Source organism: Hemicordylus capensis, chromosome 1 (genome assembly GCF_027244095.1).
Source record: "Hemicordylus capensis ecotype Gifberg chromosome 1, rHemCap1.1.pri, whole genome shotgun sequence".
Lineage (NCBI taxonomy): Eukaryota > Metazoa > Chordata > Lepidosauria > Squamata > Cordylidae > Hemicordylus > Hemicordylus capensis.
Window position 1 is genome coordinate 246,437,955 of NC_069657.1, and position 22,019 is coordinate 246,459,973.

Below are 22,019 nucleotides of genomic sequence, written 5' to 3' on the forward strand. Positions count from 1 at the left end.
GACCAGGCACTCTGGTGGACAGATCTCCTCTTCACAGTCCTTGGGTTATATATTGGTCCTGTAATTTTCTCAAGAGCAGTTGTAAGTGGGGTGTCTTCAGAGGAAACAAATCTATAATGCCAACAATTATAAGTCTGAATGGAATTCTGAGAAGGATTTTTTTAAGGGGTGGGGTTGGGGGAGTGCGCTTTAAAACTTGATTAGTCATTCTTTAAGTCCTAGGTCTCACAAAATAGAAAATGGAATCTATACCCATTCAATAGAGAAGTTAATAGTTTATTTGAAATAAAGGAAGTGCCAAGGGAACTGGAATGAAGTAAATGCAATCTATGCCATAAGACAAGGACTAAGGTGATGTCAAGGAATTGCAGATTTGCAGTAAAGTTTGCTTTTGACAGTAGGCAAGGTCTTGGAGTCATTAGTAAGGGATGAGATCACAAAACATCTGGAAAAATCTGGGCTGATATAAAGTAGCCAGCATGGTTTCTGGAAGGAAAAAATCTTGTTTGACAAATCTGACGGAAATGTTTGAGGACATAAAGAAGAAAACCAACAAAAGTATGACACACTGAGAGTAATCTCCTTGCGTTTCACAAAGGTGTTTAGCAATCTATCAGACAGGGAACTGATACATATTATTACATATGCGTGCCTGGAAAGCATAGTGAAAGACACCTCCTTTGAATGAATTGGAGATATATACAGTGATTAATAGCAGACTTCAATGGTAATAGGTGATGGGTCGAATAAGAAGGAGGTCATATAGAACTATCACTATTTTACAAATGCTTTTCATACTGAATACACTATCTTCCATGGTCAATTACTTTTACAGAAGAGAGGATGGAGTACAATCTTAACTGAAATCTCAAACTGCCTCCAAGCTTTTAAATATGACTGTCTAATCCTGAAATGAATTTGGGTATTTAATTTGATATACACTATACCAAACTGAAAATCCTTCACTTTCTGTTAGTATCCCCAATTAGGGATGTGCACGGAACCGGTTCGGAGGCCCTTTATGGGCCTCTGAACCGGTTTGAATGACCGGTGGTTCCACCAGTTCGAAGGTGGGGGCACACCTTTAAGTGTGAGGAGGGGGCCCTTACCCCTCCTGCCACATTTCCCCTTCCAGCGCTCCATTAAAAAAGTCTTAGTTAGGGCGGCAGCCTACTTCCCTGCCGCCCCGGTATCCTCCTCAGCCGGAAGTAAAAGAAAGTACCCGGCGCATGTGTGCATGCCGGGCATGTGTGTGCTGGGTACTTCCTTTTACTTCCAGCCGAGGAGGGCACTGGGGTGGCAGGGAGGTAGGCTGCCGCCCCGACTGAGATTTTTTAAATGGAGCGCCGGTGGAGGAAACATGGTGGGAGGGGTAAGGGTACCTCCCCCCACCCTTAAAGGTCTGTGCCCCACCTTCGAACCACCCCCACCAGTTCTGTGCACATCCCTATCCCCAATTTGTGTTTAAACTGATGTAGCTCCAGAAAAAAAAAAATAAAGAAATAGGGGGAAAAGGGGAAAGATAGACTTGGGTGAAGAGTGGGGGAAAGGGTTATATTTCTATTACTATGAATATTTATATACAGATCTCCAACAAAAGTTCTCAAAGCAGTTTACACAGAAAAATAGTGTTAATTCATTCCAGATCACAATGTGGCCATTTAAAACCACAAAAAGAAGAGCTCAGCAAGAATGTATACCAAAAAGAAGGAAAAATGCCACCAAGGCCAGGAGATTGCCAGCATGGCTAACAAGTAGGGTCAAAGAAGCTATAAAAGGCTTCCTTCATAAAATGGAAGTCCTGTCCAAATGAAGAGACCACAAAGGAACACAAATTTTGGCAAAAGAAATGCAAGGAGACAATTACAGAGATGAAGAAAGAGTTTGAAGAGCACATGGCAAAAAACAACAGGGAGAAAAATAACAACGTTTAAAAATACATCAGAAATGGAAAACCTTCCAGGGAGGTGATTGACTTGTTAGAAGACAAGGGTGTGAAAGAGATGCTTAGGGAGGATGTGGAGACTGCAGAGATGATGAATGAATCTGTTGTTTCTGTCTTCATTATAGAAGATACAGACAGATACTTGTGTGCCTGAACTAGACTTCTCAGGAAGGGAATCTGAAGAATGGAGTCAAATAAAGATGACAAGAGATTTTATGCCATCCTAAAACAACAACAACAACAAAATTTAACAAATCACTGGGGTCAAATGGCATCCACACAAGAGTTCTTAAAGAACTCAAATGTGAAACTGCTGATCTTCTAGCAATAATATGTAATAATATGTAACTTCTCCCCAAAATCAGACGCTGTGCCAGAATATTGGAAAGTAGCAAATGTAACAACAACTTTCAAAAAGGGGTGCAGGAGGAAATCCAGGAAATTGCCAGTGAGTTAGCTTGACATCCATACTAGGAAAATTGATGGAAAGCATAATTAAAAATAAAATTATAAGATATACAAGACAAACCTTGCTGAAGGAGAATCAGCATGGCTTCTTTAAAGGTAGGTCTTGCTTCACTAACTAACCTTTTGGAGTTTTTGCAAGTGTCAGCAGGCATGTGGACAGAGGTGATCCTATAGATATTGTATATTTGGACTTTCAAAAACCCTTTGATCAACAAAGGCTCCTGAATAAACTTAGTAGTCATGGGATAATGGGACAGGTTCATTTATGGATAACTGGTTAAAGGACAGGTAACAGAGAGCAGGAAGAAATGGACAACTTTCACAGTGGAAAGAAGAAGTGGGGTCCCACAGGTGTTATGTTCTGGTCTTTCAGGAAAAGACAGATACATTTGATCTTGAGTGACAAACACAACAATTTTATTCAGTCTTCCATTTTGGAGTTTGGTAAAAGTGAAAAGAAGTGTAGGGTGCACTCTACTACCCCCTGTGGTAGCCTGAGATAATGCATTGCCCTTCTATCTATACATTACATCCCCCTCTTTAAAAAAATTAAATTAAAAAAAAGTAACCCAACAAGTGTCTTTCTCATTGTGGTACATAGTCCTTCCAGATCTTTGCCTTCTAATAGCCAACCATATCTGGAATACTGCTTTTGTTCTCCTTGCTGATTATTTGAGACCATTTCTGTTTCTAGTCTTTGAAAAGGTTTTTCCTCAATTGTTCTGTTCTATCTTTTGAATATTTCTTTCTGTCCTCTGGGTTATTTGGTTCACTTGTTGGTTCAGGTTCCTTGTGTGCTGTTGTGGCCTTTGGCATCCCATAATGCCTGTACATGTCTGATGTTCCTTCTGCTGTTCTTTTCTCACATATTATTATTAATTTATTTACACAGTCAGACAGGTGTTATTGACTGGTTTGTTTTATCCAGACATCGAGTCCTTCCCAAGGACCTGGGATGGCTGAATTTTATTATCAATGCTGTTGCTGTTATTATAGATATCGTCACAGAATATAGGCTGTTCCCAGTAAAGTTGCTTTTTGTAATTGGCTGATGGTGATTTCTGTGGCCCCTATGGTGTTGAGGTGCTCTTCAAGGTCTTCCAGGGTGCCAATTACCACTGGGATTACTCTGGTCTTTTTCTGCCACAGCCTTTCAATTTCAATTTGTAGATCTTTGTATTTTGTGATTTTTTTTCTATTTCTTTTTTTTTCTATTCTGCTATCGCCTGGCATTGCTATGTCGATTATTTTAACATGTTTTTCTTTCTTCTCGACTACAGTTATATCTGGTGTATTGTGTGGCAGATGTTTGTCTGTTTGTACTCGGAAGTCCCATAATATTTTTACATCTTCATTTTCTTCAACTTTTTCAATTTTATGGTCCCACCAATGTTTGGCTACAGGTAGCTTGTATTTTTTGCAGATGTTCCAGTGTATCATCCCTGCTATCTTGTCATGCCTTTGTTTGTAGTCAGTCTGTGCGATCTTTTTACAACAGCTGATTAGGTGGTCCATGGTTTCATCTGCTTCTTACAAAGGCTGCACTTGCTGTTTGTTGTTGATTTTTTGACTTTTGCTCTTATTGCATTTGTTCTTAGTGCCTGTTCTTGTGCAGCCAGTATTAAACCCTCTGTTTCTTTCTTCAAGTTGCCATTCTTAAGCCATTGCCAGGTCTTGGTGATGTCTGATTTTCCACTTATATTGTGCAAATATTGACCATGCAGTGGCTTATTTTTCCATTTTACTGCTCGGTTCTTGACTTGTTCTTTCTTGTAGGCCTGCTTTGTTTCATTGGTGTTGAATAGTTTCTCGTTATTGACCATTTGAAGTGCATCTTCTTCACTGTCCTTGATATATTCTGCAAGGCCTCTTTTCTCCTCCTCTGCTGTTTGATGGACTTGCAGCATTCCACCTGAGCTGCGAGGGAGGTATAGTCTATCTACATCACTGCGGGGGTGCAGAGCATGATTGACGGTCATTATTTTCCTGGTCTTACAATCTAGCGTCTCTAGCTCTGCCCGGGTCCAGTCTATTATTCCTGCAGTGTATCTGATAACACGTATAGCCCAGGTGTTTATGGCTTGTATGGTGTTCCCGCCATTGGGTTTGGACTCTAGGATTTTTCTAACTCTCCTGATGTATTCACTTCCAATTTTTCTTTTAACTTCGGTGTGTGCGATGTTATCAGCCTTGAGAATGCCCAAGTATTTGTTAGGTTCTTTCTCTTCCAGGTTCTTGATCTTGCTTCCATTGGGCAGTTCTATTCTTTCTGTTTTTCTTATTTTTCCTCTGTTTATTATTAATGCAGCACACTTGTCTAGTCCAAACTCCATTGCTATATCACTACTGAATATACGGACAGTGTTTAGCAGTGATTCGATTTCTGACTGGGACTTTCAATACAACTTCAGATCGTCCATGCAGATGGTTGATTTGACTTGATGTTTTAGATGTTTGGCATCCGAGGCCTGTTTTGTTTAGTATTTGTGAAAGTGGAGTCATGGCAATTACAAACAACAGAAGGGATAGTGAGTCCCCTTGGAAAATACCTCTTCTAATGCTAACCTGTCCAAGTGTCTCGCCATTGATTGTTAACTGTGTACTCCACTTGCTCATTGCTTTTTAAATAAATATATGAATGTTTTTGCTGACACCAGTTGATTCTAAACATTTTAGTATCCATGTGTGAGGCAATGAGTTTAAGGCTTTCTTGTAGTCAATCCATGCAACACAGATTTGTTTTTCTTCTCTTGCAATTTTCTAAAATCATTTTGTCACTCAGCAGCTGGTCTTTTGTGCCTCTGGTGTTCGGGCAATTTCCTTTCTGTTCAACTGGAAGCTGTTTGTTAGTTAATAAGTGTTGCATTACTTCATCTGCTATTATTCCAGTTAATAATTTGAACATGCTTGGCAGGCAGGTTATTGGTCTATAATTACTTGGAACTGCACCTTTTGCTGGGTCTTTCATGATGAGATGAGTTATTCTAGTTCTTAGCCATTGTTCAATATCACCTCCTTGCAAAACGTAATTGAACTGTTTTGATAGTTGTTTATGAAGGCTTGTTAGGTGTTTAAGTCAAAAGCCATGCAGTTCATCGTCGCTTGGTGCAGTCCAGTTTTTAATTTTCTTTGCTCTTTCACTTATTAATTCTGGTGTTATTATTAGATCTTGCATTTGTTGGTTATATTTTCTGACCTCTTTCACCCAGCCTGCTTTTTTATTATAATCTATTGGATTGTCCCATAATTTCCGCCAGAATTGCACTGTTTCTTCTTTATTTGGTGTTTCTAGGTTTCTTGCTGTTTCTCCTTCTATGCTTTGATACAAACATCTCTGATTTGATTGGAATTGGAGATTCTGCCTGTGTTGTATAATTCTGGCTTTGTATCTGCTAATCTTCTTTGACACTGCTATTTGCTGTTTTATTATTTCCAGGACTTCTCTAATTTTCCTTGAATCTAGGTGGTATTTTTGGATCAGATACTGTTTGGTGTTTTCATTTTTCAGCTTCTTGTCTTTCATATCATTCAATTTACTAGCATCTGATCTAAGCCTGGTGATTTTATTTTCTAATCTAATCTTCCATTTAGGTGATGTACTACTTTCTTTTTTTACAGGTCCACTGATCTTATATCTGAACTCTTGTGTTGTTATTGTTGCTGCACTGTACATTAGTTGATTTGTTTCTTGAAAATTATTGATTGTTATTTCTGCAAGTGCAGCATTGACATCTTTTAATGACTGAGCAAGTTGTTTTTTGGCAACTGTTTTTAGAGCTGGAAGTTGAACCCTGGTGGTTGTTTGGTTCATGTGCTCAGTTAATTTATGCTTTAGTTCTTGTTGCTTTTCTGTTAAACGGCATTCAGGTTTTTGAGGTGAAGGCAAAGGGGAGGTTGCCTGATTTTGAAAGAGTTCACCAACAGTGGCATCCTCTATTTCCAACACCTCCTCCACCTGTGCCTGAGCAACTTCTTCAGTTGGTGGTAATTCTTCTTCCATATCTTGAGCCTGTTTTGCTCTTTGCAGTTCTTCCAGCTCAACTCCTGTGAATACTTTATTTCTTATTATGAATCTTCTCTGGTCTGCTAGACTTTGTTCTGTTATTTCTGTTTCTGGATGCTTCTCTTTCCAAATTTGGTACATTCTTTTTAAATAACCTCTTCTGGTTGGACCAAACTTGTAATAGCAGATCATTATTTCCTTGTTTGCAATTTTCATATATTTTTTTCGGTTAAGTGACGTTTCTTCCAGTAACCCTGCAGTCTCCAGCCCTAGTTGCTCAACTGAGGATCCTGAGTCCTGTAGCCCACTTGCCACCAGATGTTCAGGGACTCCAGCACCTGGCACGGTCCTTATTGACCCGGGCGACAACCAATCCGGTATAGATTTATTAAAGTTACATCTCAGCATATTGTTGATGGGAGAGGCACTCTTAGTCTGGCTCCTCTGGTGAGACCTGTCCAGTATGGTTGGACCTCTGGCATAGCTCTCACCTTCCTCAGAGCACACAAGCCCCACAACCACGCCAAGGTAGTGCCTCACTGTGGGTTGTTGTTATTATTATTCTCAGTTGTCTCTTGTTTCGCCTGTATTCTTGCCCTTTCAGTGTCCACACTATGTATGAATGTGGTGTTTCTGAGACACTTGCCATTACTGCTTCTTCCCAATGTCCATTTGGGTGTCAAATTCTTACTATATCTCCTTCTTTCAGTGGTTTGAGTAATTTTGCACCTCTGTCTTAATATGTTTTCTCTTTAAGCCTTGAATTTGTAATGCTTTTCCTGATCTTTCTTTTGTATTTCCATTGACTGTTGTCTATTTGTGGTTGGTAGACTGGATTTCAGTCTTCTGCTCATAAATAGTTGTGCGGGAGAGGCATCTCCTACAATTGGTGTATTTCTGTAGTTCAACAGGCTTAACTATATGTCTTCACTGGTTTGTTTTGCTTTTTTTGTCATGTTTTTCATAATCTGTACATATTTCTCAGCTTACCCATTTGACTGTGATTAGAACGGGCTCTAACGTGGACTATCAAGTTCGTGGTTGTTTTATTGATGCAATCTTGTCTGGGTCTGGTTTTATTCCTTCAGCAGTATGTGACCAAAGTAGTTTACACTGTTGACTCCAGTTTGTATCTCTTCTAGTATTTCATGGGCCTTTTTTTGCAAGATTTCCTGAGCTGAGGGAATTCCAAAAGGTAATCTGGTGAAGCGTCAATGATCAAATGGTGAGTTGACAGTTGCAAATTTACTGCTTTCCTCATCTAGCTTCAGTTGCCAGTAACTGGATTGTGTATCCAGCACACTAAAATATTTGGCTTTAGACAGCTTGTGTGTGATATCTCCTAGTATAGGAAGTCTGTAGTGTTCTCTCATGATGTCCTGATTTAGGTCTCTTGAATCCAAACAAATTCGTAAATGTTCAGAATTTTTCTTCATTGTGGCCCCCCATTCTTTGGGTGCGCTTACCCATTCTGTGGGTTTGCCTACCTTCATTAATACTCCTATGTGTTCCATGTGCTTAAGTTCTTTCTCACTTTTCTCTTTCAGAGCAATAGGAAATGTTCTTGGTGCATGAATAAATGGTTTAGCATCTGGTTTCAGTTTTATTTGGCATTGGCCTGGTAAAGGTAAAGCTAAAGTGTGCCGTCAAGTCGATTTCGACTCCTGGCGCCCACCCACAGAGCCCTGTGGTTTTCTTTGGTAGAATACAGGAGGGGTTCACCATTGTCTCCTCCCATGCAGTATGAGATGACACCTTTTAGCATCTTCCTATATTGCTGCCTGGTACACAGCCTAAACCTGTAAACACATCTGCAAAGCATTCTTTAACCCTTACTTGCGTATTCTGGGTTCACCAGATTCACAATTTTTATCCAATATAATTGTTTACATGCACTTAATCCTAAAACTGCTTTTGCTGCAATGCCCACTAAACAGAATTCTAGAGGCTGTTCTCATGAGCAGAACTAGGCTAGGCTGTTCATGCGGCATGCTGGGATCCACACAGATCCCAGTGCTGCTGTCCAGCCTAACCCCACTCCTAAGCCCAGCTCTTAGGCAAGGTTAAGGGAGCAAGTGCTCCCCTAACCCAGCTGCCAGGCTCGTGTGTCTCCTTGGCTCCACAGAGCCAAGGAGACACAGTCCCCCAAGGCACCAAGCTTCTTGTGCCGTGCCTTGTGGGGTATGCAGAGGCTGGAAAATGAGTCCCAGTTTCTGTTGCTCCAAACTGCTCCTGGGAGAGCAGGTTGGGTAGGTGCGCAACTTGCACACTGAATGGATCAGCAGTGATCGACTGGGGGAAGGTAGGTTGAACCTACCTTCCCCCAGTCTGCCCACCATCTGCCCACATGGTTGTCTTAATAGCCCTACTCTTCAATTTTATTTGCAAGTACATTTAATGAATGTCCTCCATATCCTGCTAAGACTGGTATATCTACAGTTTCTAAGTTTGCCTCATCCACAAACATTCTGTGGTACTTTTTTCCCCCTAGTATGCAGTTGACATCAGTTCCTGTGTCTAACTTAAAGTGAATTATTTTCTTATTTCTGCCTATTTTTATATCCCAGTTTCCTTTTTCCCTTTGCTTTCTGCTTCTGTTACTGTTGCCAGAAACACTGCACTTGTGCTGCCTCTTGCAACTGAAGATTCCAATTTCTCTTGTATTTGATATACTTTTCTCTGTTTTTTTTTAATTTTATTTTCTGGAGTACATACTTGTGCAAAATGGTTTCTCTTTCTGCAATTGTGGCAAAAAGCTTTCCCCATGCTGGGCATTCCTCCACTCTGCTGTGTTATTCTCCATTCCTTTTACAGTACCTTTTACAGACAAGTTTTATCTCGACCAACCAACACAACAGCTTTATTCATTCCTCTATTTTGGATTTTGGTAAAACTGAAAAGAAGCGTAGGGTGCACTTTGCAGGGGACCTGTGGCATACCTGCCAAAATGTCCCTATTTTCCCATTCACCCGAATGAGATATTTTATTTTATTTTATTTTTACCTTTCTATCCCACTCTTCCTCCAAGGAGCAGAGCAATGTACATGGTTATGTTTATGGAATGCCCTTCTATCTATGCATTGCATGAAGGATCTGTATTGGGGGCTAATGCCTTTTAATTTATTTATAAATGCTCTAGAAACTGAGGTAAGCAGTATGGTCATCAGATCTGCAGATGTGACTAAACTATTTAGGGTGATGAAATCCAAAATGGATTGTGAGGAGCTCCGGAAGGATCTCTCCAAAGAGGGTGAATGGGCAACCAAATGGCAAATGTGGTTCAATGTAACTAAATGTAAAGTGATGTACATTGGGGCAAAAAATGTCACCTTCACTTATGCACTAATGGAGTCTGAGCTATCGTTGATTAACAAGGATAGTTGTGGGGTCATGGTAGACAGCTCAACTCAGTCTGTGGCAGCTGTGAAAAAGGCAAATTCTATGCTAGAAAACATTAGAAACGGGACTGAAAATAAAACTGCAAATATTATAATACAAATCTATTGTGCAGCCACAATTGGAATATGGTATTTAGTTCTGGTCACCATATCTTAGAAAGGATATTATAAAACTGGAAATGTTGTGCAGAAGAGGGCAACCAAAATGATCAGAACACCAATGTATGAAGTAACTGTAAGGCTACAACATCAGGGCTCTTTAGTCTAGAAAAAACACAACCAAGGAGAGGCAGGATAGAGGTTTATAAAATTATCCATGGTGTAGAGAAAGAGAAGTCCCCCTGCCACTTCTTTCACACCACTACAACCATGGGTAATCCCATGAAACTGATTACCAGGAAATTTAGGACGGATAAAAGGAAGTACTTTTTGACACAGTACCTAACTGAGTTATGGATTTCTCTGCCACAGGCTGTGGTGATGGCTACCAGTTTGGAAGGCTTTAAAGGGGGATTAGGCAGATTCATGGATGACAAATCTATCAGTGGCTACTAGTCTGCATGGCTATAGGCTACCTCCAGGTTCAGAGGCAATATGCTTCTGAGTACTAGTGCAGGGGAACAACAGCAGGAAGAAGGGTATGCCTTCAGCTCCTGTTTGTGGGCTTCCTGTAGCCATCTGGTGGCCCACTGTGGGAAACAGTGGGCTAGACTAGATAGGCCTTTGACCTAGGTAAATGAAAACATAAGGGAGATACCAGCAACAGCCACTGGAGGGATGCTATGCTGGGGTTGGATAGGGCCAGTTGCTCTCCCCCTGCTCAATATAAGAGAATTGCCACTTTAAAAGGTGCCTCTTTGCTCAGTCATCAGGGACAATGATTAAACTTGTATTGTTTGATTTAGACCCACTGGGGGGAGCCCTATTTCACTGCAGCCTTGGAAAGACTACAGAAGCATCTGTGCCATTCCCAGGACTTCAGGGGGAAATGAAAGTAATTTTAAATACAAGTTATGGAAGATGCTTCCTGCTTCCTCACAGTAAATAGCGGATAAAGGAAAGTGGCATGTCTTTTGCCCCCTGCCTGATCCTTTTAGGGCAAGGGAGTGGAGCCAAAATAAAGCTTTGGAGGGCTGAAAGGTTCAGCCTAAAGCAAAGCAGGATTCCCCTGCAGCAGATCTGAAGTGAGTATGGGACTCCTTCAGAGCTCTGAGGTGGTCTCTGAATCAAAGAAGGGCTCCTTAGCAGGGTCCTACTAATCAATATTTATTTTCCAACATTGTATGTTGTTCAATGCTTTGTTTTTAGCAAACTCCTTCATTGCTCTTTTCATTAAAAACAACAGAGGTGAACATCATGAAACTGTCGCTCTTAATTGATAGCAGCTTCTGTTTGGCCACATACTGAGCTTCATAGGTGAGCATGGATTTGAAACTCAGATTCTGGGTTCATAATTTTATTATTTATTTGTTTGTTTAAAATATTTATTATTATTATTATTATTATTACATTTATATCCCACTCTTCCTCCAAGGAGCCCAGAGCGGTGTACTACATACTTGAGTTTCTCTTTCACAACAACCCTGTGAAGTAGGCTGGGCTGAGAGAGAAGTGACTGGCCCAGAGTCACCCAGCTAGTTTCATGGCTGAATGGGGATTTGAACTCGGGTCTCCCCGGTCCTAGTCCAGCACTCTAACCACTATACCACGCTGGCTCTATATCTAAAATATCTCTATACATCCCAAAACTTGCATCTCTGGGCAGTTTACAATCAGTGGCGGAGCCTGACTGCCAGCGGCCTGTGTGCAGCTGTGGCGGCGGCCCTGCTGACCCCGCCCCCCACATCTGACGTCAGACGCAGGGGCTAGCCACTCCAGGTAATCTGCAAATCAGTTTCAGCAATCCAAAAGCTAGAACTCAAAACAGGATACTCAATGAAAATTAAAAGAAAAGTCACAAGGACTATAGCTAGAGCTTGGAGCCCATAACGAGGGAAAATCAAAAGAAAAACCCAAAGAGTTCAAAAAGGGGGAAATTCTAAATTTGAATCCGTGATCCAAACTTTTATAGTCCTTTATTTTTGGGGAATGTCCTTCCCTCCCAAGAGGATGGTTTTGAGTATTTGTTAAGCTTTGATAGGCCACTTCTATTTAGATGATACCACACATCTTAATTAGAAAGACATCATTATAGAATTACAAAGTATTGCCTGGGGTGCAAAATTCTAAATTGTTGAAGTTACAGAAATCAAGAATTGTTGACCTTTGACACGTTTGCAGAAATATATTAAGATTATACTAGTTTATCCTGCGCAGAGCATCTGTGCTCTAGGACTTTGTTGCTCACTCACCCCCTCAGCTAGTCTCCCCCCTCCCTCTCAGCCTGTCTCCCCTCAGCCAATTGCCCCTCAGCCAGTCTCCCCTCTGCTAGTCATCTCCCCTCAGCCAGTCTCCCCTCAGCACAGGCATATCTAGGGGTGGGGCAGCCAGGGCATGTGCCCTGGGCGCCACTTGGGGTGGCACCAGTGCCATGCTGCTTCCTACCCCATCCCCAGTTCAGGATTTATTTTTTAAAATAATAATAATAATTTTTTTTACCTGTTGCCCCTTTGGGGGGCTTCCTAAAGGCCATGGGGGGAGGTCTGCAAAGGTTCCCCCTCCTCCCGCTGGCCTCTTAAATCACCGTCACAAGCCCATCCCAGACTGATTTTTGGCCCTTTCCGGCCTGCAAAAATTGGTGCGGTGGCCATTTTGGAGGCTGCCGCACATGCTCAAATGGCCTCTGTGAGGCCTGGCAAGGTTTAAAGCCTCTCAGGGACCATTTGAGCATGTGCAGTAGCCATTTTGTTTTTGGCGTTGCACATGCTCAGTAATCCTATAAGCAGGCCAACATCCCCATTTGTTATTCCTTTGTTGCAGATAGGAAATTTGCTGGAAGAAAGTCTAACTTAGTGGCAGAGTCCTGGACAGTGGAATATGGGGCAACTGAAATAAGTTGAGAGGGCAGAGATGTGGATACTTTTCATGGATGGGATTCAGAAGGAAATCCTGTCCATGACAACTGCTAGGCTAGTTAGATGTTAGGCTAAACATCTAAGCTTGGACACCTTTTGGAACCACACAAGAGAGACCTACCTCTTTGAACTGGCCTGTGGAAGCAAGTGTGAAACTGGAAAAGGTTAAGAATGTCAGTGGTATTACAAGGAGATTAATTTCAATATGTTTTGCCTTTTATTTGCCATCTCTGACAGCTTTTAAAAAGTCTTTAAAAACACATTTCTTCACCCAGGCTTTTAATTAATGTTGTTTTAATGGTTTTAATGCTGTTTTAAAATATTATTTAAAAATTTTTAAATTGTTGTAATGTGTGTGCCCCCCCACCCCCATTTTTGTCTCAATGAATATTTTACTTTGTTTTTATTCTGTTGTAAACCATCCAGAGATGTAAGTTGGGTGGTATAAAAATGTTTAAATAAATAAATAAATAAATAAATAAATAAATAAATAAATAAATCTGCCCCACACTTTTGCTGTTTTGGGGTTACACATCTAAACCCTAATCAAAACACAGAAAAACGATTTAGAAGGCACCCTGCATTTCAGGATAACCTTCTGGGATTTTTAAAACTTAAGATCTTTTGATAACAACTTAGTATGTTTAATGTAGTATATGTTCATTCTGATTCATTTTGTTAACAGAAATGTTTTGCACTAGTCTTGGCAAGGATAGCAGGAACAGGTGGCAGTCAATCATTTCAATGAAAGGAAGTGTGAACACGACATTTCTACACAAAATTTAAAAAGCAAACACAGGTAGTCAGTCCACATTTAAAGGGCATTGTAGCTGGGGATGATGGGAGTTGTAGGGCTGCAATAATGGGAAACTCTGCAGTAAAGGATGGGAGCGGGAGAGGAGGACGATCTGGGCAGATAAACACTTATGATGGACATCACAGAACTTCATTACATGGTGGTGATTTAAGAGGCCGGTGGGGGGAGGGGAACCTTTGCAGACCTCTCACCACATGGCCTTTAGGAAGCACCCCGAAGGGGCTACAGGTAATTTTTTTAAGTAATGTAATATGTCAATGTATGGACAGGGGCGCAATTTCAGTGCTTGTCCTAGGTGCTATTTTCCCTAGATATGCCTCCTCAGCCAGTCATCTCCTCTCAGCTAGTCATCTCCCCTCAGCCAGCCTCTCCTCAGCCAGTCTCCCCTCAGCCAGTCATCTCCCCTCAGAGATTGAGCAATGGCATCCATCACTGCCGAGTCTCCTTGAGAGGAGGATGGCTGAGTCAGCGCTTCCCTTCCAACCTGCACGGATGGCCCTCAGTACACTCTTATGCCCCGGCTTGGCTGTCCTCCTCACAAGGAGACTTGGTGCCGCCGGATGCAGTTGCTCAATGTCTCTTTTTTCTTTCTTTGCCTCCACTTCGATCTCCCTCCCTTCTCGGCTGCAGGTGCCCTTCTGGCAACTCTCTCTCCCCGGAACTCTCACAAGAGCTGCCATGCATGGGATTAGCCACAGGTACGCCTTAGATTACACACACACACTATGGCCGAATGGCCAACTCTTAGCTAAAACTCTTAGCCATCTGTGTTCTCATAGTTTTTCTTGCTACAAAATGAGCTAGTTACTGTAACTGACCTATATCCATCCAAATCCACATATCTGACTTCATAGCTATGATAATTTTCCTGTTCTTTGCAGCTAAAGTGCCTCCAAAGCCATTTTCAAAATAACTTATCAGCAGTTCACCAGTATGAACAGACATGAACCAGAGTCTTTCTATATGCATTCTTGATTCAAAGCATAGAAGCCACTTATGTGATAAGGTGATTACATATTAAAATAATGGCCCTATGGTATATATGTGTATACGCTGAAAAATGCAAGCCCCATTCTCCTTCAGTATAACAAGAAAGGTACCCTTTCCCCATAAATCAGGTATAATTCAAGGCACATTTAAACACTTTAAAATATCTTTGATGTGAATAGGAAAATTAAACAAAAGTTTAAACCTATCCCACTGAAATAAATGGGAATTAAAAAGGCTGACATTTGGCAGGATTGTGCCCGCTGTTTTTATTCTCATGGAACTTTTAAAAATGGCTTCACTTGATTTCCATCAAAGATTGCAATGCGGAGAAAATTGCTCCCTAGCTAAGAACTTTGATATTGGGTTTCAGTCCTTATGCTATTGGATTTTTACAGAAAAAGTTACAAAACCTTCCATATAGAATAGTTTATATAATGAAAGCACTGGCAAGGGCTTTGCTGTAGCATTTCCAGATGTGCTACTGCAGTCAGGGATGGGCAAACGCAAACTGATCAAAACTCTTTCTCCAAATCATGAGCAGCACAAGTTTTCCCTTGAATTGAAAATGTTTGGTTTCCCCCTTTTCCTTTCCTTTGTTTTAGATCATGTAACACCTTTGGGATGCACATGGGAGATGGCGCTGTAGCTCAGTGAAAGAGCATCTGCTTTATATATGGAAGATCCCAAGTTCAATCGCTGGCATCTCCAGATAGGAGAGACTCCTGCCTGAAACCCTGGAAAGCCTCTGCCAGTCTGTGAAGACAATACTGAGCTAGATGGACCAATGGTCTGACTCTGTACAAAGCAGCTTCCTGTGTTCCTATGTTCACATATGCAGCTGCCATAAAGACATTGTGGTATGTATGCCATTTCTGTTTCTGCTTCAAGCGGGGGGGGGGGGGAATGGAAAGGGAAAAAAGATCCATCCAGCACTGTCAGACCGCCCTGATATGTATTCTCTGCTGGCATTTTAACTTCCCCCACCCACCCACTGGCCACCACCCACCACAGAATGGCAAAGAAGAGGAATTTTTAGAGATCTGGTCTAATTTTAATGAACAGTTTATGGCTTAAAGACAAATATCCTTGGTAGAGATTTTTTCCTTTATTATTAAAATCACTATTATCTTTTTGTGTGATGTTTTAGTTAAAATAAAGAGAAAAGGGGAAAGGGATCTCGCTAATACACAGAGGTGCACCTAGGTAATTTTGGAGCCTGGTCCTAAAGGCCTTTGGAGGTCCCCCCCTTCCCTGCAAATTTAGCATCATTGTGCTCTGCCAGGTGACCACACCACCTGGGAAAGACTAAAGAGGATTTGGGGGTCCCCAGGGGCTGTGGAGGCCCTAGACTTTGGCCCTGAAGTCCAGGGGTAAGAATGCCTCTGCTAATACATTGCTAAACTATAATTCTGAATATGCCCTCAGATTCAGGCAACATTATGGGTGATTTCTTGTTCTGACATGGGATTGCACTTATTTTGATGAAATGAGTATGAATCTATGAAAACCTTTCAGTCTAAATGTGGCGGATTCACTTCCAATTACAACAGCAGCAGAAGCACAAATCATTTCTTAAATTTGATGCAGCCAAAAGCAAGCACTTGTACATTCCAGCACATCCATAACTCTCCCATTACATGGAAAGCCACACTGGCTATTTAAGACTTCTTCTTCTTCATCATCTTCTTTCTATTATTGAATTAGCTTTGAGCACAGAGTTGCATCCTCCCTGCCTCCCTTTCTTTGTTGTATTTTGAAACTTCTGACAAAGCTGGGCTAATTAGTAGTGGAACCACAGGACTAGGAACCTCTATGGAAGGCAGGCTCCTCTTTCTACAACTTCCTGCAGATTAACACATATCAGCCATGTTTTAGGGCTAAATTAGACATGGTACAAGTGCAACCTCACATCTTCATTTAGTTACTTACATACTGAATTGTAGTTGCAGGGAGCTGCAAAATCTGACCATAGCAGGGAGAGGACAAAAAGACATTTAACTTCAGGCCCTTTTTTTGGATCAAAATTACCCCCAGCTGTCTTCCCATCCATATATTTTCTTCTATGGAATATATAAGGCTGATTTTGATCAGAAAAATTGCTCACAGGAAAACGTGTGGCCATGCAGGTGCACTTTACACTTTAGTGGACAAGGTACACTAAAGGGATCTGTATTTCTTTGTTGGCTTGGCAATGTCTCCCTTATTTATTTTGTCTGATTGGCCTTTAACCTGAAAGTTAAGGCCAATAAGGCCAAATAAACAAAAGAGAATGAGCCGGGTCTCACGATCCGTGAGACCCGGTTTCATTCGGTGAGCGGGAAGGGAGCCCTGGGCAGCCAGATCGGCCACCCACACGATCGGCCACCCACACGAGATGGAGCCGGCGGGGGCTGGGAAGCTCGGGGGCCGCGCAGCCCCCTGAAGCCCCGGTATGCCCTGTGCGAGTGCGCTGGGCATACTGGGGAGACCCCCGAGCCGGGAGGCTGCTTTTAAGCCTCCCGGCTGGGGGTCTACTCACGAGTAGCTGCAGCGTGGCGCCACAGCTACTCACAAGCAGTTAGCCCGGGTTTGCGGAGCGCTCACTCTGCAAACCCGGGCTAAGAGGTGAGCTACAGGAGCAGGTTAGCTGCTCCAGAACTACCGGGCTCGGCTGCGAGCCCGGTGGTTCTAATGATCACAAAAATCGGGCTAGGATTTTCTTAGCCCAATTTTTGTGATCGTAAGAACAGCCCCAATGAATGAATGAATGAATGAATGAATGAGGCAAAATAAAATACACAATGGCCAAGGCAACATTTGTATGGTCCCTAATAACATTTTAGGGAATTGTGTTCTTAGGCATGGTAGTGCTTGTAAACAACAGAGGTGAAGCACTGCATATGCAATCATGGAATGCTAACCAGACTATAAAACAGGCTGCTGTCTATCTTGTCGAGTTGGCTCCAAACACTAGTGCCCATGGACAATTAACAAGAGCAATGTGTGTAACTAAGCATTGATCCAGATAGCAGAGTGTCAGAGTAATGTATCTCAGGAGAGATAAACAGAGCTGAGAGTCCAGATTTTTCTAAAGGAAACTTTTTTTACTATTTAAAAGAGAGTATCCCAACCATCTGGCAGTGAATACTGGAGTTTTCATAAAATGAGTTGAAGAAGGCTGTCACAGATAGAGAAGGGGAGAGGGGCATTATGTGAGAGTGATCCTGGGCAGTGAAGATGGGAAACGAGATGGTGGGGAACAGGGAAGATAGTAAAATAGAATTTTTACCTCTCCTGTTCTGCTGAGGTGACAGGACTTTGAGAGAAGGATTGGATCACAAAGAGGGGATTGAGGGTTCCATGCTGCTTTAAGGCTTTCATCGGGCTTGGGCTGGATCAGCATCTTGAGGTGCCTGCCTAGCACATCCTCCAAAGGTTTCCAAAGATGTCTGGGAGTCTGTCAAGCACAAACTCAAGGAGGTGAGGCTTGTGCCCAAGATGTTCCAAGAAGCCAAGTTCCAAAGTGTAGGCTGCAGGGATAGTGATAGGCAAGGTAGTAATTACTTCTCTGGAAGGAACATTCAAAATGTCTGCCTGGAGGCAGTGATGGACTGGATGAGGGATAACAAATTGAGATTTGTATCTACTGCAAAAATTCCACGATAGTGTTGTGGAGTGCATCAAACAATGGGGCAGCTGCAGGGCAGTAGATATCGCCAAGGACAAATGGGGTGGGCATCAATGACAGATTAATCGAGAGCTCATAGGCAGGCATGGGCGTAGGAATGGCCAGGCCTTGTAGGGCCCCTGGCTCAACATCTGTGCCCTATTATTGGAGCAGGACAAGGTTGCTCTTGCCTCTCAATCCCCTCATCCAAGCATCCCCGCTGGTTCATCCCCACTGAGCAACCTTCTTGACAATTGCCAGGCTCTTTCCTGGGAAGGACAACGGGTCCTCTCCATCTCCATCAATTTATTTACACAAATGCCAAGATACATTCCATTGTAGAGTCAGACCGTGAGGGACAGGTGTATTGGAATTAAACTGTGCAACCTGTGCCCACAACAGCATACAGTAGGTCTCTTTTCACAGCAGCAGAGTCTTTTGCTCTGCTTCTGGAGAAGAGAACCTTTGCTGTGGGTACATTGGCAACCCCTGCCTGCCACCTTCCATCTTCCCTGTTCCCCAGCAATGGTGACTGCTGTTGGTGTACACCTGTGCAGCAGGTAACACCTTTCCTATGCCAGGCCGCCTTTGTTGGGTGTGCATGGGACAACAGCAGGGGTTGTCCTGCGAGGAGCATTGCTGTGTTAGGTACATAAGCACTAGGAAACCTTTGTGGATCTGCACTATCAATTGGAGGGGGCCCTGCTGGGGTGTGGTATGCACCTGTGTTTCTGCATGGATGGCTGCCAGCTTGGCTGGAGCAGTGAGACATAGAGTGCCTCCCCAATGCCCCTGACCCCGTTCCTCTCCAACCCCGAATCTGGGTCTGTGTGTGTGTGTGTGTGTGTGTGCCCAGTCCCCCTTGATAGCCGCAGAAAGCTGGGAATAGCTGCAAGGGTTGTGTCTCTTTAAATTCTCTTAACGTGTCATGGTTGCCGGGCTGAATGGGGAAGAGAAGGGAGGATGGTGGGGGCATAACGCGATGGCTGAGAGATGGCCAGCGAGAGCTGCGGTGTGCGTAGAGCAGTCAAGTCCCTGGGCAGGTCTGCGCTGCTGCCTCCATTATTGCAGTTCCAGAATCAGCATGAAACCAGGGTTATGGCAGTGTCCAGGTTCAGACATAACCTTTTGAGGTCCAAACTGGAGGTCTTGGAGGCAAACCTCTGTGCAAACCGATGGTTCAGATTGGAGTTTGGTGAGGCAAACCGCAGCTTGCTCTTTGCTCAAAACTGCGGTTTCACAAATTCAGATGTAATGGAGTTCCAACCTCTGCCCCATTTATCTCCGGTTTTGTATTATGTCTGAATTCAGCCTCTTTGTGTGGGGTGTGTGTGTGTGTTTATATTCAAAATAAAATCATGTTCCTTTCATTCTTGTCCTTGTTTTTAAACACAGCTATCCTAAAACCTCCTTATTTACTTTACACATCTACTGTGTTTCTATATAACATAATGCATCTCTCTGTTGTTGTTGTTGTTTGTTTTAAAGAATGTGCTTTGTAGCAGTACCTGACTTGAAGGGTGTTTCCACATGTCAGCTTCCCCACAAATCATAACCACAAATCCAGAAGTGAATGAGTTAGCACCTCATAGAAGTGCCTGCTACTGCTGAATTCTGAATCTACTATTGCTGGTTTTGAATGATGATTGCTGCTCTCCCTCAGTAATAGTAAATTTAGACTAGTGGTGATGAGCATGACGATTACCACAAGCATCTGGCTTGTGGGTGTCTGCATGCATGTTGGGATGTCAGGGATCAGCATTTCTGTCACCTGCAAAAGCACTCCAATTGCTGGAGAAAGTTGACATCCTGAAGAACCTTTACATAGTAATTCCTATGAAACAAATGGGAAATAGGGATGTGCAAAACCGGTTCGAATTGAACTAGGTTTGATTTGAACCAACCCAGTTCGACCAGTTCAAGCGCAAATTGGATTGGCCCTCCAAAAAGGGGGGCTGGACTGAGTTTGAGCTGAACCGGGCCCAGTTTCACCTCTCGTAAAAGATTCCCCTTTACAAGCAAAGTGGGGGAACCCTATGGGGCTGAAAAGGGAGGTGGAAGGTCACCTTATGTGCTGCAGTGGTGGTACAGGTCCTTGGTGGCAGCGGCCTGGCAGTGGCTCCCCTAGGCCCCACCGGCATTACTCCCATCAGCGCAGGCCTGCAAGGGCCTGGTTTGGGCCTATGTGTAAGGGCAGAGGACATTAGAATGACCTCTGCGCATGCACAGAGGCCATTTGTGTCACTGCTGCCAGTGCCAGCAGGGCCTAGAGGACCCGCTGCTGGCCTGCCACCACTGTTGCTGAGGAGCCGTACCGCCATTGTGGTGCATAAGGTGATCTCCCACCCATCCCTGCCTTCCCTTTTCAACTTCATAGTGTTCCCCCCTTTGTAAGCATGTAGAACTGCATCAAACCAGGCTGGACTGGTTCAGCCTGGTTCTAATGAAGAACTGAATCGCCAGCCAATTCTAACAAACCACCTGGAGTGGTTCCTTGCACACCCCTAATGGGGAAAATAAACCTGAAAACCATCCCCACCCTCAAAATATTGAAAATGGCCAATTGTTTTCCTGTTTGCAAACTTTCAGTTTAAGAACTAAATATGTTTTGTCAATGTGCCTCTTTCCACAGCTGTTTTTGTTTTCCACCATGTACGAGAATTAAATCATTGATTGGAATTAAAGTTTCCCTTTTAAGGACTCAGAAGAGACTTTCACTCTCTAATTAAGACAATGCATCTCCTCATCTTCTCAGGGGAAGAACATATGGTATCCGCTTTCTGGATGTTCCGGATGGGAGGAGAACAGCACACTTGCAACTTCAGCACTCACACCCTTCTCCTCCTCCTTTGTTAGATCCTTCATTCATCGGTCTTTTCTTATTTTCCATAACAAATTTCTTTCCTGTTCCTTTGCTTGTCAATCTTCAGAGAGAAAATAAAAATGCATTTATCAGCTACAGGAATCCATAATGAATATTTGGGGTTCTGTGATTTAGTTTCATATCACATAAGATAGTTCATGTCTCCCAGTAGATAAAAAGACACTTCTCACAGAGCAGCTGCTGCAGAGGGATGTTCCAATGAAGCCTATAATGGAGGATGTCCAAGTCATATTGGATAATAACAGTACAGCAATTAGCAGCAATTAGAGTGGATTTTCTCATTTCCTACCAGAGAATCTATTCTCCGAACAACTCAGACATTGAAAACAACAAAACCCAGTGCCCCATGGGCTTGTCGTTTTGTGGGTGGCTGGCACCCTATGTCCCTATGTTTGTTGGTGGCTGGCACCACAATCCTCCCTGGGCCACTCTGGTGCCCCCAAAGTGGAGTTATGGGGCAGCTGAAATTCCCCATTATTCCCTATGGGGGAAATGCTTAAAGATGCACAAACTTCAGGAAAAAATCAAAGATCACCCCTTTCACCAATTTATTTGAAATCTGGATGGTAGCAGGCACCCATTGGGGCACTACCACCTGACCCACTCTTCTGCCTCCAAAACCCCCTTTCTTCCAGACATGTCAACTTCAAAAAAATATTAATAACACCCCTTTCTCCAATTTCTTTGAAATCTGGGTGGTAGCTTCCTTGAGCCCATTGGGCACTACCACCCACCACAACCCTCTCTGGGCCACCCTGATGCCCCCCCCCCGGAGTTATAACTAAGGCTGGTGAAATCTCCATTATCCCCTATGGGGGAAAGCTTAAAGATGTGCCAACTTCAAAAAACCTTTT

General features: G+C 42.9%; 2 long non-coding RNA genes across 6 annotated transcripts in view; one reads left to right on the plus strand and one right to left on the minus strand.

Moving 5' to 3' along the window:
• The window catches only part of LOC128339921 (uncharacterized), a 122,489-nt gene extending 109,928 nt beyond the window's left edge, over nucleotides 1-12,561 (minus strand). For all 3 annotated transcript variants that reach the window (XR_008313327.1, XR_008313326.1, XR_008313325.1), the window contains exon 1: nucleotides 12,413-12,561. This is a non-coding gene — a long non-coding RNA (uncharacterized LOC128339921). The remainder of the gene's footprint in view (nucleotides 1-12,412) is intronic.
• On the plus strand, nucleotides 12,547-21,240 carry LOC128339920 (uncharacterized). Of its 3 annotated transcripts, XR_008313324.1 has the most exons (4): nucleotides 13,518-13,627; nucleotides 14,276-14,343; nucleotides 15,238-15,492; nucleotides 20,914-21,240. It is a non-coding gene; the product is annotated as an uncharacterized LOC128339920 (long non-coding RNA). The 3 variants fall into 3 exon arrangements; XR_008313323.1 differs by lacking the exons at nucleotides 13,518-13,627; nucleotides 14,276-14,343 and adding an exon at nucleotides 12,547-13,001; XR_008313322.1 differs by lacking the exons at nucleotides 13,518-13,627; nucleotides 14,276-14,343 and adding an exon at nucleotides 12,550-12,992.
• The last annotated feature ends 779 nt before the right edge of the window (nucleotides 21,241-22,019 follow it).